This window comes from Halichoerus grypus, chromosome 10 (genome assembly GCF_964656455.1).
Source record: "Halichoerus grypus chromosome 10, mHalGry1.hap1.1, whole genome shotgun sequence".
NCBI lineage: Eukaryota > Metazoa > Chordata > Mammalia > Carnivora > Phocidae > Halichoerus > Halichoerus grypus.
In genome coordinates this window covers 114,641,383-114,656,453 of record NC_135721.1, presented here as the reverse complement: position 1 = coordinate 114,656,453, position 15,071 = coordinate 114,641,383, and the positions used below count along the sequence as shown (strand labels likewise).

The 15,071-nt window shown below is 46.9% G+C and overlaps 1 long non-coding RNA gene across 3 annotated transcripts in view; it reads right to left on the bottom strand.

Moving 5' to 3' along the window:
• Positions 1-546: 546 nt before the first annotated feature.
• Positions 547-15,071, bottom strand: part of LOC118527623 (uncharacterized) — a 33,481-nt gene continuing 18,956 nt past the window's right edge. Inside the window, exons 5-7 of one of the 3 annotated variants that reach the window (XR_013442007.1) lie at positions 13,525-13,770; positions 3,180-3,354; positions 547-663 (exon numbers count right to left, since the gene is read on the bottom strand). This is a non-coding gene — a long non-coding RNA (uncharacterized LOC118527623). Of the gene's footprint in view, positions 664-2,616; positions 3,355-13,524; positions 13,771-15,071 lie in introns of those variants that run through there. The other 2 variants (XR_013442009.1, XR_013442008.1) reach the window with 2 other exon arrangements.

The following is a 15,071-nucleotide window of genomic DNA, read 5'->3' as shown; positions in this document are numbered from 1 at the left end:
ACCCCTATTTTGTTCTTCTTCAGTTGCTGGCTTGAGTTCCAGGCTTTATGTGATAGCAAGAAGGCAGTAGCGAATCCAGCTATTACGTACTCTTAGGTTGTACATACCGTAGGAAGCAGAGTCTCCTTTCCAGAATCACAAGTAAGTCTCACTATGTCTCATTTGCTTTGGCTGGGTCATGTGCCCATCCACAAACCAACTGCTGGGGCCAGAGGAATGAGATGTGCTAAGTCAGAAGTTTCACCCCCAGAATGGAGGGTGAGTTCAGTTTCATCAGATTCCATGTGGAGTGATGATGGGGCGGAGTGTTTTCTCAAGAGGAAAATTGGGGTGTGAATACTAGAAGGAGAATGAATGGGTGTGAGGTCCACATGTGAGCTCCAGAAAGAAACCATTATCTGGAAATGGGAACAGGAATATCCCTAGGGTACATGGGGCCCTTGACAAAGACGTTTTGGGAAGCGCTGCCCATATAAACAATTTGATTAGAAATAGAAAATTCCTGGGCCCATATGAGTTGTAGGGATTTATTGAGAAGACTGGGGATAATGGGTATGACTTTATGTTTAATGTTCAATCAGTACACATATAGATTCTTTGTGGTATCCATCTCTTCCTGTTCTTTACTGTCGAATGTGCTGTTCTGGGATATTATATCTCCCCCTATGAGAAAAAGGCAGCAACTTAGTGCTTACAATGCCATACTCTTCAGACTCTGTTTATACTGAAACAATATAGATCTAGCTTCTGCATTTCCCGAATACCATTTATTTAATGCTGGTTACACTGTGACTGATGGGGCTGCCTCTCCATCCTGCTGCCAGTGATTAATGGCTTCCATGGACACTCTCAAAGGTAGTGCTTCATCGATGATGGCCACTGATAGAAGTCTTACCCAGCTTATGGGTAATCTGTGAATGATACCTCATTTTTGGTCATGTTAAATTTACCATTTAGAATTTTATAGTGTCCAACCGTGTCTTCTCTTTAACTCTTTGAGCTGCAATCACTGCATTCCTAAAATGTGATCTATTTCAATGTTGACCTCACTCCTGCTTGCTCCCTTCCCCCAGCAGGGAGCATAGACGAGGGGACCATGGGCGGAACAAGAACAGTATCATTTGGGCAAAGAATGTTTGTCCTCAACCAGCACAGCTTAAGGCTAACCCAGAAGAGTAAGATTTGCCTTATCAATTAGAGGCAAGAAAGGACATTGATAATGATGTAGTTTTGGAATGCTGGTGAGGTCTGGAGTTGAAGGACAAGAAAGAATTCTTGAGATGTCGTCTTTGGTGCAAAAAAGGGATCTTATTAAAGCAAGGGAACAGGACACACGGGCAGGAAGGGGTTGTAAGGAATGGCTGATTATATACTTGGGAGTTGGGGGAGGCAAGGAAAAAGGGAGGTGTCCAAAAGGACTTTCATATGCTAAAGAAGACTCTCAGGATCCCGGAGGCCTTGCTATTGTCAAGCTAAGGTTGTTTTTCCCTCTAGCAAAGCATTACCATTAAGATAGTAGGGAGTTTCCAGGAGGACTGTCACACACATCCCACCCAGGAGTGGTGGGTGGGGGGGGGGGGGGAGTTGTGGGATGTCAGCTTGTGCTTTGTCCTCAGCTTGCCCTTGCTCCCTCATCAATAGGAAGAGCTCATGGGTGTTGCAGAACAATGAGTCAGCACAACTACACTCAGAAGACTGACACATGACCCAAAGCCTGCAGAGTGGTTTGGGTCAGGAGAAGACAGTACAGAGTAAGGACACTTGCTGCTACCCTAAGACCCATGGGTGCCGCAGACCAGCGGGGGTACTATAGTCTGAACACGGATGCGCAAAAGCCAATGCACAGGCCCAGATATGTGGGTCAAACCCAACTGTCAGTGGTAAACCATTCATAGCTCAGAGCTCTGAACCCCTCCTGCGTCTGATATGAGAGTCACCTAAAATCTGTGTGTCAGCATCATTTTGCAGATGTGATTTCATGTGATACCACAAAAGAAATACCACACCAGCCAGAGGGAGTGATCTGCTCCTACACCATCCTTCTGAAGCAGGTCTTAGCCACAAGACCCTAGGAACACTCCACAGGCATGATCTTCTCAGGTCATCTGGTCAACTCCATAAATGTGGTAGAGGGTTAGAGACCACTTTGAAAGAAGGGGAGAAAGAGAACCAAGAACCCATGTGGACCCCAGTTCAGGCTCAGAGAGCTCCACCTAGATGACACTGCCAGCCCTAGCCAGGCAGAGTGGTTCTTAGGACATTTTGAGGTAGGGGCACCTGGTGGCTCTGTTGGTTGAGCGTCTGACTCTTGGCGTTGGCTCAGGTCATGATCTCGGGGTCACGGGATCAAGTCCTGGGTTGGGCTCTGTGCTCAGTGGAGAGTCTGCTGAAGATTTTCTTTCCCTCTCCCTCTGCCCCTCTCCCCACTTGTACATGCTCACTCTCTCTCTAAAAATAAATAAATCTACAAAAAAATTTTTTTCCTGGTTTTCTGGCAACCAGGACTTAACGCAGGACAAGGTATGGCCTGAGGGTACCAGGCCTGAATACTACTGCTGCCCCCCTCACCCCCATTCCAGACACCAGAAGAGGATGCCTTTGAGGAATGCACTCCAAAGCACAAGGCCCCTGAGGCGTGAGCCTAGAGCAGGGGACAGCCCCTTGCCGGGTGTCAGGGCAGTACTGAGTGGGAGCTAACCACATGTGCACGTCACACTCATGGGCCAGCTTGACACGGTTCCTGAGCACCTGCTAAGTGCCGGGCACGGGGCGGGGCCACGTCGGAAATCTGTGAAGCCGCGGTGCGTGGCTCACGGCGGTGTCACCAGACAGCCATGACCCGCCGGTTGCACAGCACCCTCCACTCCTGGCCAGCAGGTGCCAAACTGCCGCAGTGGAGAGCGGCCCCGGGCGTCCAGGGACCTGTTTACACCTCACGGCATCCACTCCTTCATTCCATTCCAATAACTATCAAGTCGCAGGAAATACCGAGGTTTACTCCATGTGTTCCAGGCATTCGTTTAGGCCTCATTACTTTTTAGAGAGAGCTCCTGGGGGGAGGGTGGGGAGTGGGGAGGCAGTGAGAAGCCCAGAGGGGTGCATCATGAGGAGCCCGGCCCAGGGCTGGCGTCTGTCAGTGGGAACAATCCTCTTTCCTTCCACTGCGGCTCCCTCCATACCTTGTGCCTTAGTGAAGATGCTGCTGCTTGTAAGGAGAGAACTCCTCAGAACCCGAGACTCCCTAGGGCTCACCAGACGAGGCAGGGAAAATCGCCGGTCAGTAAGGACGGCACCCTCGTTCAGCTGAGACCAGGAAGCAAGCTGCCGGCGGGCTGAGCAGCACGGAAAACAGAGCTGCTGGGGGCGAAGAGGAGAGACGCACAGGATCAGTGAGCTGTGTGGGAGGGTACAGATCGGGAAGCCCAATTAGCGCCTGATGCGCGACGGGACAGGCGAAGCCCCTGCTCTGGCTCCTGAGCAATCTTCAGTAAAAGATCTTGTCCCATTAACGCCCTGTGGCAGCCTTCACTGTACCCGCTCCTGCCTTCCCAAAGCTCCACCAACACAAGGCCCGGGGGCCTGGATTAGCTTCCTAGGCCTGTCATGGCCAATACCACGAACTTGGTGCCAGAAAACGACAGAAATTTATTTGGAGGCCAAAAGTCCGAGATCAAGGTGACAAGAGGGCCCGGCTCCCTCTGAAAGCTCTAGGGGAGGATACTTTCTTGCTTCTTTCAGACTCTGGTGGCCCCAGGCATCCCTTGGTTTGGGGCCACATCACTCCAACCTCTGGCTCCATCTCTGTCTTTTTGCTTTCTCCTCTATGTTTTCCTCTTCGGTTTCCTTTTTTGTTTTTAAGAATTTATTTTTAGCGGCGCCTGGGTGGCGCGGTTGGGTGTCTGCCTTCGGCTCAGGTCATGATCCCAGAGTCCTGGGGATTGAGCTGCACATTAGGCTCTCTGCTCGGGGGGGAGCCTGCTTCTCCCTCTCCCTCTGCCTGCTGCTACCCCTGCTTGTGCTCCCTCTCTTTAAAAAAAAAAAGAAAAAGAAAGAAAGAAAAAGAAAAAAGATTTTATTTTTAAGTAATCTCTACATCCAACATGGGGCTTAAACTCAACCCTGAGATCGAGTCACATGCTCTACTCACTGAGCCAGCCAGGTGCCCCTCTTCTGTTTCTTTCCTTTTTTTTTTTTTTTAAGATTTATTTACTTTAGAGAGAGAGAACATGAGCAGGAGTGGCAGAAGGAGAGGAAAGGAGAGAGAGAAAGAGAGAGAATCTTAAGCAGACCCCATGCTGAGCTCACAGCCCAAAGCAGGGCTCGAACTCACAACCCCAAGATCACGACCTGAACAGAAACCAAGAGTTGGATGCTCAACCAACTGCGCCATCAGGCACCCCTCTTCTGTTTCTTATAAGGACACTTATCATTCACTAGATTTAGGGCTCATCCAGATGATCCAGAATGATCTTATCTCAAAATCCTTAATTATATCTGCAAAACCCCTTTTTCCAAATTAGGTCACATTTACAGGTGGATTAGGATGTGAATATATCTTTTTAGGGGAGCCACAATTCAACCCATTGGGGTAACAATGATCCTGAATATCTGGGGCAGTATCATCACAGAATGAATAGTATCTTTTTTTTTAAGATTTTATTTATTTATTTGACAGAGAGAGACACAGTGGGAGAGGGAACACAAGCAAGGGGAGTGGGAAAGGGAGAAGCAGGCTTCCCGCCGAGCTGGGAGCTGATGCGGGGCTCGATTCCAGGACTCTGGGATCATGACCTGAGCCGAAGGCAGACACTTAATGACTGAGCCACCCAGGTGCCCCGAATGAACAGTATCTTTAAACTGAGCATTAGACATCACTGTGGCCAGTGTTCCCTACCTGGGAACATCATACTGGATACCTGACTCCTTTCGCCCTGGCCTACTGCCAAGTTCTTTCCCCATCTCCCCTCTACATACTGTGTACAAAAAAATCTGTTCAAACGAAGTGCTAGGGACACCTGGGGGACTCAGTGGGTTAAAGCGTCTGCCTTTGGCTCAGGTCATGATCCCAGGGTCCTGGGGTTGAGTCCCGCATCGGGCTCTTTGCTCAGCGGGGAGCCTGCTTCTCCCTCTCCTTCCTGCTTGTGCTCTCTCTTGCTTTCTGTCTCTCTCAAATAAATAAATAAAATCTTTAAAAAGTGCTAAATAAAGGTTGGAAGTAAGGCAAAGATATATGAGGCAAGTACAGAAGAGTACTTAGGTAAAACTGAAAATCCTGTTGCTTAGTCGGGAACAGCAAGGTTGGCCCCTCAGCAGGTATCCCTTTGCAAAATCAATAGGTCTCTTGAAATATTTTCCCAAATAAAAGATCAATACTCTCTCCAGGAAGAAGTCTAACATCTGCCTTAAGAGCGCAATAAGCACACACTGCTTCTGAAATAACGGGTTTTCCTCCCAGCACCTGTAAACCAGGACAGTGTGAACTGAGAACTTGACTTCCTTGCTCCTTGTTCAGGAAAGGATTGTTCGAGAGTTCTCAGCACAGGGAACATTCCATTTAGGCTGTGCTCCTCTTCTGCTCTAGGCCTTCAAGCAATAGTCCCAAACAGAAAAGCAACTCCAGCTTATTTATGTCTGTTATTTTTGAGTGTAGAGTTATGTGGGGGAAGGGACATCCCCTCTCTGGGCTCAGTGTTTCTGTCGCTAAGTGTAATATTGTGATTTACAGTAAGAAATAGATATTTGGTCCTCCTGCAGGCACAGAGCTTCCAAAACCCTTGGTATTTCCCAAGTGGTAAGTGCTATAAAGGTGAAAGCAGCACCTTTTGTTATTCATAGCAAGCCCCTATCAGCCACACCTGAATTTATGTTAATGATGACTTTTGAAAAGCCCTTAAGGATGGGGGCTGGTTTCCAGAGAACCAACAATGACAGGATTAGAATTTTCAGCCCCACCCCCTGACCTCCTGGGAGAGGAGAGGGGCCGGAGATCCAGCTCCATCACCAATGGCCCAAGATTTAATCAACCCTGCCCAAGTAATGAAGCCTCCATAAAAACCCAGGATGGGGTTTAACGAGCTTTGTGAGCTGGTGAACACGTGAAGGTATGGGGAGACTGGCTGCTCAGAGAGCACGCGTTAGCTCTGTGCCCCTTCCCCACCTACCTTGTCCTATGAATCTTTCATCTGGCTGTTCATTTGTAGCCTTCAATAGCCTTTGTAATTAGTTATCTGGTTATCTAGTAAGTAAACTGATTTTCTGGGTTCTGTGAGTTGCTCTAGCAAATTAATTGAATCTGAGCACGGGGGTCATGGGAACCTCCTGTTTATAACCGGTTGGTTGGTCAAAAGCACAGGTGACAGCCTGGAATTTAGACATCTGAGTGGGGGGGGTGCAGATTTGTGGGACTGAGCACTTGGCCTGTGGGTTCTGACACTATCTTCAGGTCGAGTCAGAATTGAGTTACATCTGTAGGACACCAGTCAATGTCCACTGAGAATTGGAGAATTGCTCAGTAGTGTTGGAAAAGCACACAAGACTAACACAAGGAGGGGGACCCTGCCAGGATACCTGCACACAGTACTAGGATGTTGTTCCTTTTTATCCGTTTCAATATAGGTCTTCCATGTCAGATTTCACTTGAAAGAAGTTTGAAGACTAGTGAACTTGATGACTTACTTCTAAGGCTACATCCAGGTCTGCCCTTTGCTCAAGTTACTTAAAAAATATTTACTGAGCACCCACTATGTGTGAAGCACGGTTGTGGGCACTGGGGCCACAGCAGTGAACAAAGAAGTAAACATTTAATTAAAGAAAAAGTCAGGGGCACCTGAGTGGCTCAGTCGTTAAGCATCTGCCTTCGGCTCAGATCCTGATCCCAAGGTCCTGGGATCGAGCCCGGCATTGGGCTCCCTGCTCAGCGGGAAGCCTGCTTCTCCCTCTCCCACTCCCCCTGCTTGTGTTCCCTCTCTCGCTGTGTCTCTGTCAAATAAATAAAATCTTAAAAAAAAAGAAAAAGTCAACAAGCTCACAATGGAGTCACTTGTGGTAAACCCCACATCGGCAAACCAAGACTTAACATCTAACCTAATTTCAGTTTCAGCTTCTCCCAGGAATGTAATCTTCATCCTTTTTTTTTTTTAAGATTTATTTATTTGGTGGGGGAGGGGCAGAGGGAGAAAGAATCTTAAGCAGACTCTGCGCTGAGCACAGGGCCCAACACCCAGGGCTTGATCTCAGGACCCTGAGATCACCTGATCTGAAACCAAGAGTTGGATGCTCAATCGACAGCATCACCCAGGCGCCCCTCCCAAGAATGTAATCTTAAATCAGTAAATCCGGAATTTCCTGGTCAGCACTAATGAGGTAATCCACTTGATAGACTGCTTTCGGCCCCCAAAGATGAGATACTCTGCTTTTTCCTTGTTCATGCCTCCTTCTGCCTATTGAAGGGGTTCAGGACAGCCCCGCACCAATGTGCCACTCTGATATGGGGACTGTTTCAAGCTAAAGGCACTTGAGACCCTTTGGGCTCAAGAGGAACTTTTGTCCCTCCCTACGAAGAAGAATATAAATTGGGGGTCTTTCCCAGCATAAGGGTTATTAGCAGAGATAAATTTTATGAGTAATTCATCCGTATGGTAGGGCAAACATCTAATTACCAAACATCTGCTCTTCTTATCATCCTGTTAAATGCATTCCTTTACCCTGAAATCACAGACCGGTACCCCCTTCTCCTTAATTCAGAATGATGTATATACCTCATTCTGCCTGTCTTTGGCATTTCCATGACTATGTGGATTCCCTGTACATATGCTTTATTAAATTTGATTATCTCTCCTGTTAAGCTGTCTCATGTCAATTTGATTCTTAGTCCAGCTAGAAGGACCTTTGAGGGGACAGGAATTCTTGCTCCCTGACACTATAAAAAGTCTCCCACTTTGTTCAGCTCTTCAGAACTCCTATTTGCAAGCCAATTTGGTACTTAAATCTACTCAGTTGAATTTTGTTTTTTAATAATTTCTACCCTCCATGGAGTGTCCACTAGAGTGGGAGGACATGAGACAATTTTCTTTTTCAAGTAAACGGACAGTAGATGAGAAGGTGATGAGTGCTCTGGAGAAGAATCAAAGAGGGGGGGTGCAATGTTTAAAAGGGTGATCAGGGAAGGGAAGACTCCATGGAAAGATAGCACTTGAGTCAACTTGAGGGAAGTGAGGAATGAGCCATGAGGGATCTTATAGTAGTAGATACTGCCCATTATTTTTTTTTAAAGATTTTATTTATTTATTTGACAGAGAGACAGTGAGAGAGGGAACACAAGCAGGGGGCAGTGGGAGAGGGAGAAGCAGGCTCCCCGCTGAGCAGGGAGCCCGATGCGGGGCTCGATCCCAGGACCCTGGGATCATGACCTGAGCCAAAGGCAGATGCTTAACAACTGAGCCACCCAGGCGCCCCATGATACTGCCCATTATTTTTAACAGTTATGTTTATTACAAGTATTTTTGGTTTTCATTTTTAGTGGTGATATACAGTTATCTTTTTAAAAAGATTTAAAGATTGATTTATTTGACAGAGAGAGCACAAGCAGGGGGAGTGGCAGGCAGAGGGAGAGGGATTAGCAGGCTCCCTGCTGAGCAAGGAGCCGGACTCAGGGCTTGATCCCAGGACCCTGAGATCATGACCCGAGCTGAAAGCAGACGCCTAACCACTGAGCAACCCAGGCGCCCCTTATTTATTTATTTTAGAGAGAGAGTGAGGGAGAGTGCATGCGAGAGCAGGAGGGGCAGAGGGAGAAGGAGAGGCAGAGAATCTCAAGCAACCCAATGGAGGGCTCTACCTCACAACCCTAAGATCACGACTGGAGCCAAAACCAAGAGTCCAACACTTAACCAAGTGAGCCACCCAGGTGCCCCTACAGTTTTCTCTCCTTTTTTTTTAAAGATTTATTTATTTGAGAGAGAGAGAGAGGAGGGACAGAGGGAGCGGGAGAGAGAGTCTTAAGCGGACTCTGAGCTGAGTATGGAGCCCATCATGGGGACTCCATCTCTCAACCCTGAGATCACAACCTGAGCTGAAACCGAGAATCGGAAGGTTAACAGACTGTGCCACCCAGGCGCCCCTACAGTTATCTTTTAAAATAAAAGTTTTTAAGTTTACAAAGTGGGAATTGATTTAAAGTACAATACTAAGTAAATTAGCAGTGGCCACAAGCACATATAGCACGGGGGTCCCAACTGGATGGGGGCTGGTGGTTCGGGGCTGGGGGGTGTGTGTGTGTGAGAGAGAGAGAAAAGATGTGTGTGTGTGTGTGTGAGTGTGAGAGAGAGAGAAAAGGAGTGTGTGTAAGAGAGAGACAGAGAGAGACAGAGAGAGACAGAGAGAGAGAGAGAGGATTCACCTGGGCAGAACAAAGGAAATAGAAGTTTACTGAGTACACAGCAAGGAAGCAGTGGACAGGAGAGCAAAGGAGAGACTGTGACGGGGCAGGGGTGAGAAGCCACAGTTATAGGGCAGAGTGAGGGGGAATGGGGACTATGGAATTTTCCTTTTTTTGGTAATCTTGGTGCCTGGTTGTAATTGGTCAGTTAGGGCCTATGGTCATTTTGAGGCAGGTCATTTAATGAGCCTGTTTACATTCAGCTCAGTGGTCACCATGGGCCCTTTTGCGTTGCTCAAGTTTCCATTTCTCAAGCTTGTTGCCTAAAAGCAGTCTCTACATATAGCAAATAGGAAGGTGATTCCCAAATGCCTGAAGCGGGGAAACACTGACTTTAAAATTCATTAAATTATCACTGGTGGTTATTTCCTGGGCTAATCTTTTTTCTTGAAGAACAGTCTCCCATCCCCAGTAAAAGACAATGAGAAACTGGGAACCCAAACTTGACAATGGCTTTGCAAGCCGCTTCGCAAAAACGCATCCCAGAGTTTAATAAACATTTACTGCTCACAAAGTCATTGTCGAAAAGGACAGAACATCAGTAGTACAGGGCACAGGTGAAGAGCCACCCCATGATGGCTGATCCAGGGGGCTAGGAACCCGCCTCTGATTAAGGCAGTGTCTTCAAGCCTGGCAGAGCATAAAATCACCTCTTAATTTTTTTTAATTTTGTTTATTTATTTGAGAGAGAGGGCAGAGGAGGGGAAGGGGCAGAGGGAGAAGCAGACTCCCCACTAAGCAGGGAGCCCAATCCCAGCTGGGATCATGACCTGTGCTGAAGGCAGACGCTTAACTGACTGAGCCACCCAGGCGTCCCAAAAACACCTCTTTAAAAAAATTAAAATTAAAAAAAGCCCAGGCCTCACCCCAGACCAATCCCATGAGAATCTCTGAAGGTGGGGTCCTGGCACCTGTTCACTTCGAAAGCTCTCAAGTGATTTCATACCTGTCTATCCTCTTGCTCCTTGGTACAGAGAAAGTACAGCTTTAAGACAGACCTAGGTTCAAATCCTTCCACTTATATGCTGTGTGATCCTATCTGATCCTCTGAGCCCCTCGTGCCTCGTCTGTACACAGCAACAATCATACCCACCTCTGGAGGGGCTGTGACGGTGTCATGACACAGGACTGGCCAGGTGCCCACAGAGCATGCCAGCAATGGAAGTTCAGTATATCCTGTCCCTCCTTTTTTCAGTGACACTCCCACCACCCGCTTGACACAGAATAAAGGGGCACCCAATAGCAAAACCTCAGCTCCCACTCTCAGCTCTAGGAGAGCAGAGGTCTGGGGCACCTGGGTGGCTCAGTCGTTAAGCGTCTGCCTTTGGCTCGGGTCATGACCCCACAGTCCTTGGATCGAGCCCCGCATGGAGCCCCGCATGGAGCCCCGCATCGGGCTCCCTGCTCCGCGGGAAGCCTGCTTCTCCCTCTCCCACTCCCCCTGCTTGTGTTCCCTATGTGTCTCTCCCTCTGTCTCCCTTGACAAACCCATTGTCAAGTTTGGGTTCCCAGTTTCTCATTGTCTTTTACTGGGGATGGGAGACTGTTCTTCAAGAAAAAAGATTAGCCCAGGAAATAACCACCAGTGATAATTTAATGAATTTTAATTCATTATTAATTATAATTAATTCATAAATAAATAAAATCTTTAAAAAAAAAAAAGAGAGCAGAGGTTTGAGCTTATTATTTGGAGGGAGTAACAATGCTGACAATCAAATCCTTAATCCATTCTTTTTTTTTTTAAGACTTTATTTTTAAGTAATCTCTACACCCAACATGGGGCTCAAATTTAGAGTCCCGAGATCAGCAGTAGCACATTCTACTAACTGAGCCAGCCAGGCTCCCCTCCACTGATTATTTTCTATTTTTTAATTAATATTTAATTATATCAGTTCTGGGGCACCCGCCCGGCTCAGTCAGTAGAGCACGCGACTCTTGATCTCGGGGTTCTGAATTCGAGCCCCATGTACGATGTAGAGATTACTAAAAATAAATAAATAAATAAGTAAATAAAAAGTAATTATATCAGTTCTAATTGAGCCATTGCTTTTTTTAATTCCAGAAGTTAACATACTGTTTAATATTAGTTTTACATGTATAATACAGTGATTTCAACAGTTCTATCCATTACTCAGTGCTCATCAAGGTAAGTGTACTCTTAATCCCCGTCACCTGTTTCACCCATACCCCCACCTCCACTCTGGTGATCATCAGTTTGTTCTCTATAGTTAAGAGTTTGTGTTTTGGTTTGTCTCTTTTTCTTTGTTCATTTGTTTTGTTTCTTAATTTCCATATATGAGTGAAATCATAGGATATTTGTCTTTCTCTGCCTTTTTTTTTTTAAAATAGAACATTATAAATAAAGCACAAGTCTTCTTTGCCTACCTCACACAATCCTGGTCCCTGGCCCCTTTCTCAATACTGAATTTGGCAAGTGCCTTCCAGAATTTTTAAAAATACATTTATGCATTTTATAGAAACCGATAGAAAATATGTAATACTGTTTTATGTGTTTTTAGTGGATAAGTGGGTTTTTTTTTTTTTACTATATCATTATGGAACTTTTTAAATGCAACAACATGTTTACAAGACTTACCCCACATTGTTACATATAGCTAAATGTATATAAACATTCCTTTTAGTTCCTCTCTAATATTCCATTGTTAAGAATGGACCACATTTATTTTACTATTTTTCAACTGATAGACATTTAAATTATTTCTAAATTCTTAAAGATATTTATTTGAGAGAGAGGGCATGCCAACAGGGGGAGGCGCAGAGGGAGAGGGAATCCTGAGCAGACTCCCCTCTGAGTGCGGAGCCCTTCATGGAGCTCAATCCCACAACCCTGAGATCATGACCTGAGCCGAAACCAAGAGTCGGACACTTAACCAACTGAGCCACCAAGGTGCCCCTAAATTATTTCTAAATTCTTTTTTTTTTTTTTAGATTTTATTTTTTTTATTTGGGAGAGAGAATGAGCAGGGGAGAGAGAGGGAGAGGGAGAAGCAGGCTTCCCGCTGAGCAGGGAGCCCTACGCGGGACAGGATCCCAGGACCCCAGGATCATTGGCCCGAGCCAAAGGCAGATGCTTAACTGACTGAGCCACCAGGCGCCCCTAAATTCTTAACATCACACACAAAGCTGCCAGGAACATTCTTATACCCACCTCCACGTACTCCTGTGTATTTAAAAGAAGAAAAAAAAAAAAAAAAGGCAAGCCCCAACGTGGGGCTCAAACTCACAACCCTGAAATCAAGAGTTGCATGCTCTACCAACTGAGCCAGCCAGGTGCCCCTCTCCCTGTATATTTTTCACCTTTGGAATTACTCTTCATTTTCTTAGTAGTGGAATGAGCACTGGATTGGGAGTCAGTGGACTTTGGGCTGGTGGCCTGGTACCTCTGAATTCCAGGCTCTCCATCCTAGGCACAGTCTCTGCCCCTTGCCTGCCATGATTCTTTCACTTTAACCACTTCACCAGCCTCCTCACTGAGCTCCTGTCTCTGGCCGGGTCCCTGGTTCCTCCCAATGTCGCCCTAACACCAGCTATCATGTGCTTCTCCTACTTAAAATTCTCCCCCAGCTGTAGAGCCCAGGGCAAGGCAGAGCCTGCAGGGGTGACAGCCCAGCCCTGGGGAAGGCAGAGCCTGCAGGGGTGACAGCCCAGCCCTGGGGAAGGCAGAGCCTGCAGGGGTGAGAGCCCAATACGAATCAGTGTTTGTTGAAAAACACGATGCACTTGGGGTTGGAGTTGGCCGGGCAGGAGAAGAGAGCAGCCCTGGCAGGTAGTCCAGGAAGTCCAACACATGTGTCAGTCAGGGGCTCTGAAGTTGGTAAAGTAGAATATAAGGCAGGGAAAGTCAGACTCCAGTCCTACAAGGTTTGGTATTTCAATTATCTACTGCTACTTCACAGGCCACTGCAAATCTTTTTTTTTTTTTTTCTTAAACGTAAGCTCTACGACTAACACGGGCCTTGAACTCACGACCCTGAGATCAAGACGTGCATGCTCTACAGACTGAGCCAGCCAGATGCCCTGCCACTGCAAATTCTAATGGCTTAAAACAACGATTTATTATTTCTTACCATTCCAAGGGATGGGCAGATGCGCCGTGCAGTTCTCCCACAGGACGCTTGCTGGGTCACTCACGAACTCAACCGGGGGCTCTGCTGGGTCTGCAACGTCCAAGACGGTGCCTGGAATGACTGCGGGCTGGCTGGGCTTCACTCTCCTGCCAGTTAGTTGGATTTCTTTCTCAGTAACACCACCGCTTGACGGCAAGAGCAGCATGCTTCTTGCTTCTCTGGGATGGATGGGGAGGTGGTGTTAACCTTAAAAATAAAGCTACCAATTATTTTACCAGTTAAAAAAAAAAATGTGCTTGTTGTTGTTGTTTCTGGAAGAGCAGAAAACTGCAACCTGGGAAAAGCCAACTATGACAAAACCATAGGCAAATCCACAGAACACAGGAGAGAAACGCTCTCTCAGAGCGCCATCTCTAAATCTGTGGGGAGGGCTGTTGTAAACATAAAGTCCATTGGAGTAAACCGGGAGTCCCAATTATAGTGGCTTTTCATTGGCTGAGCTGTGACTGTCTCTCATTGGCTGGGCTGTTGCTAAGGGAAGAGGAAAGCCAGAGAGCGGATAATGAAGTAGTATCCAGGTGCAGTCCATCTCTTCCTGTTGAGTTTGCAACTGAGCACAAGTGATAAGGCAGGAGAGCTCCCTGCCCCAGTCTCCTGGGAGGCAATCTCCCACAGTTGGAAAGAAAACTGGAGTCTTTTCTTCCAGGCACCAGCCTTTATAGTCCCCTTTATGTAGGTCTTAGGTGGGGGACTGATGGAGGAGGACAGGTGGTTGGTGATGCCCATGGGAGAGGCCTAGCATTTGTAGGGAAAAATCCAGAATAGTCACTAACTGCCGAGGCCTTCAGAGAGGGAGTAAATGAAAGGAACTTAGAGGCAGGGGAATGGTAGGAAGGTCAAGTCTGAGGTTCAGGACTGAGCTCTTGGATGGGGGAAGGGCCAGAACCCCCCTACATGTATCACAGAGGTGAGCTAGTGACAATCACATCAGGATGAAATCTATAATCTGATTTCAGTGGGGGAGAGGAGAGGAGAGAAGCATCTGGAGACATTGTCCCCCATTCTGACCTGCCTCGGAGACCATAGGTCTCACCCCTCCCCAACTCCCAGAGGATGGGTCCTCTTATCCCCTGTAATTTATTTCTGAACCAACTATTCCACTTAAGACAATTCCTTGAGTTTCAATTGCCTCCAGTCAAAGAATAAGGGTATCTGTCCAGTTTCTCCTGCTAATAAATATTTGAACAGCAGTTTGTTAATTTTTCTTACTCTCTCTGACAGAGATTAGTCACTATTTTACATTACATTCAACTTCTATTAGTTTAGGATTTACTTCCTCAGTGATACCACCAGCATTGGGCTTGAATAAAACATTTTACCCTAGACAAGCTCGTTAAATTCTTGAAGGTGAGGGGCACTGGGTGGCTCAGTTGGTTAAGCAGCTGCGTTCAGCTCAGGTCATGATCCTGGGGTCCCGGGACCGAGTCCTGCATCGGGCTCCCTGTTCAGTGGGGAGCCTGCTTCTCCCTCTGACCCTTACCCCTCTC